The following is a 3,543-nucleotide window of genomic DNA, read 5'->3' as shown; positions in this document are numbered from 1 at the left end:
ATGGGTTAGTTGGATCTCTTAAATTGGTAATTGATGTTGAATTGGTAATTGATGTTGCTGCGCTGCTGGTGGATCATTAATGTCAAAACTATTAGATGGAGAATATTCATTAATTGAAGATATGACTACTAACAATTTTCAATGGCCCTCTGAAAGGATAAATCCAAAAAGACTAGCTAGTATTCATGATTCTGATGTAATATCAATGTTAGCTACCCAAATAGTTGTTATATCAAAGAAAATAGATCAATATGAAATGAATTATTCTCATATAGCACCTGTGTTTGAGGAAAACTCAATGAGAGAAATGATAGAATCTCAATCTTCTTATGAGACTTTAAATGCAATAAACAATAGTTCTAATAATCCTTATGTCAATTATTATAATCCTTGTTGGAAGAATCATCAGAACATTCGTTGGAGTAAAAATAATTCTAATGCTGCAAATTCGCAATGGGGAAACAATACTATGAACCCATTGGGAAACTTCAACATTCAAGGGAATCAAGCTTATAAACCTAATTACCCTTCAGGTTTTAATAATTTGAGAGTAAGGAGAAAAAGTTATCAATGGAGAATTTGATATTGCAAATAATATTGCAAATGGGAAGTCAATTACAAAGTCAAGGAGCTGCAATTAGAAACATACAAACAAAAAATTAATTGGGATGTATTGCTACCGCACTTAGCAATAGACCTCTAGGAACATTGCCTAGTAATATTGAAGTAAATCCTATAAACAAGAACAAAGATCAAATTAAAGTTATTCAACTAAGAAGTGGAAAAGAATTAGAAAACAGAGTCCAACAAGATGTTGAAATTGAAAAAGATGAGGTGGAAAATGAAAAATCTATTGAAGATTTTCATTTTGAAGCAGAAAGTCCTATTAAACCAAAGCAGAAAGTCCTATTAGCAGAAAGTCCTATTAAACCAATGAAAATCTCTGCAGAAAGACCGCCACCTCCATTTCCTCAAAGATTGAAGCATAAATATAGAGACAACTAATATTCTAAATTTTTGGAAATTTTAAGGAAATTAACTACAAACTTTTCATTTGTGGAAGCTTTTGAACAAATGGCAAGCTATGTGAAGTTCATGAAGAATATAGTTAATAAGAAAAGAAAGTTCATAGATAATGAGATTGTTACACTCTGTGAAGAGTGTAGCACTATAATTCAGAAAAAACTTCTTGAAAAACTTAAAGATCCTTGAAGTTTTACAATTCTTTGTGTTATTGGCAAACAATTTTATGAAAAAACTTTATGTGATTTAGGATCCAGTATTAATCATATGTCGTTATCAATTTTCAGAAGGTTGGACTTAGGAGATATTTCACCTACCACTGCAACTCTTCAGTTAGTTGATCGTTCGATTACCTATCATGAAGGAGTTATAGAAGATGTTTTAGTAAAGGTTAATAAATTTATCTTTCCTGTGGAATTTATTGTATTAGATATGGAGGAAGATAAGGAAATTCCTATCATTTTAGGAAGATTATTCCTAGCCACTGAAAGAGCTTTAATAGATGTGTAGAAAGGAGATCTAATTTTGAGAGTTAGTGATCTAGAGGTTACATTTAATATTGCAAAATCAATGAGATACATTGCAAAAGAGTAAGAAATTGAATGCTTCAAAATAGATATTAATGAATATTTAAGTCATGAATATTTTAAGAAGACTTTCAAAAGAGAATTTGAAAAGGAATATATGGAATATCAAGATGAGGATAAAATTCAAGATGAATCTATGGAAGTGAGCAAATAGGATTTGGATTATATTCAGGAAAAATTTGAAATATTACCCTACAGAAAGAAACAAGAATTTGATTTCATCTGTTGAGAAACCTCCTGAACTAGAATTGGAAACACTTCCTACTTGAAGTATGAATTTTTAGAAGATTTATCTACATTACCTGTTATAGTATCCTAAGAATTAAATGATAAGCAAGAACAACAACTGTTGGAAACTTTAAAAAGATATAAGAAAGCCTTTGGATGGATATTATCTGATATTAAAGGAATCAGTCCTTCAATTTGTATGCATAGAATTTTATTAGAAGATCAAAATGAACCAAGAGATGATCCTCAAAGGAGATTGAGAAAGAAGTTGTGAAGAGAGAAATTTTAAAATGGTTAGATACTGGAATAATATATCTTATTTCAGACAGTGCTTGATTAAGTTCAATTCACTGTATTCCAAAGAAAGGAGGTGTGGCTGTAGTGACAAATGAGCATAACAAATTAATATCAACAAGACAAGTCATTGGTTGGAGAATCTGCATAGATTATAGAAAATTAAATTTGGCCACCAGGAAGGATCACTTTCCTTTACCTTTCTTGGACCAGATGTTGGATAGACTGGCTGGGCATAAATATTTTTGTTTTCTAAATGAATATACCTGTTATCATCAAATACCTATTGCTCCATAGAATCAAGAGAAAAAAACATTTACTAGTCCTCATGGAACGTTTGCTTTTTGGCGAATGCCCTTCAGATTGTGTAATGCACCTACAAAAATTCAAAGATGTATGATGTCAATTTTCAGTGATTTGATTGAAAAATGGATTGAAGTCTTTATGAATATTTTTTTTTTATATTTGGAACTTTATTCAAAATATGTTTAAATCATTTAGAGAAAGTTCTGGAATGTTGTGAAAAGACTAATCTTGTATTGAACTAGGAAAAATGTTAATTCATAGTTATAGAAGGAATTGTGCTTGGACATAAAATTTCATAAAATTATAGAAAGAATTGTGCTTGGACATAAAATTTCATAAAATGGCATGAAAGTAGATCCTACAAAAATACAAGTTATCAAAAATACAGGTTATAGCAAACCTACCTCGACCTACTACAGTAAGAGGAGTTAGGAGCTTTTTAGGAGATGTTAGATTTTACAGGAGCTATATTAAAGATTTTTCAAAAATTACTAAACCTTTATGCCAACTTCTAAAAAAAGATACAAAATTTGACTTTAATCAAGATTGCCTTAAAGCCTTTGAATCTCTTAAAAAAATTGATCACTACTCCTCTAATTGTTTCACCTGATTGGGAGAAATATTTTGAATTAATGTGTGATGCAAGTGATTATGTTATTGGAGTTGTTTTAGGGCAGAGATCTTATAAGATTTTTAAAGTCATATACTATGCTAGTAAGACTTTTAATAATGCTCAGATTAATTACACCACCACTGAAAGAGAGTTATTAGCCAATATTTATGCTTTTGATATGTTTAGATCATATCTGATTGGAGCTAAATGTGTTGTGTATACTGACCATTTGGCTACTAAATATTTGATGCAAAAGAAGGATGCTAAATCAATATTAATTAGATGGGTACTTCTGATGCAAGAGTTTGATGTTGTAATAGTTGACAGAAAAGGGACTGATAATCAAATTGTTGATCATCTATCTAGGCTAGAACAGAAAGAAATACTTGATTTGGAAAAAGAAATTTTTAGAAAACAGAAATGTCATGTTTTTATTGGCCTACTCTATTTAGAGATGTTAATATATATATATATATATATATATAAACATGT

This window comes from Phalaenopsis equestris, unplaced genomic scaffold (assembly GCF_001263595.1).
Source record: "Phalaenopsis equestris unplaced genomic scaffold, ASM126359v1 Scaffold000838, whole genome shotgun sequence".
Taxonomy (NCBI): domain Eukaryota; kingdom Viridiplantae; phylum Streptophyta; class Magnoliopsida; order Asparagales; family Orchidaceae; genus Phalaenopsis; species Phalaenopsis equestris.
This window is presented reverse-complemented; position numbering follows the sequence as displayed.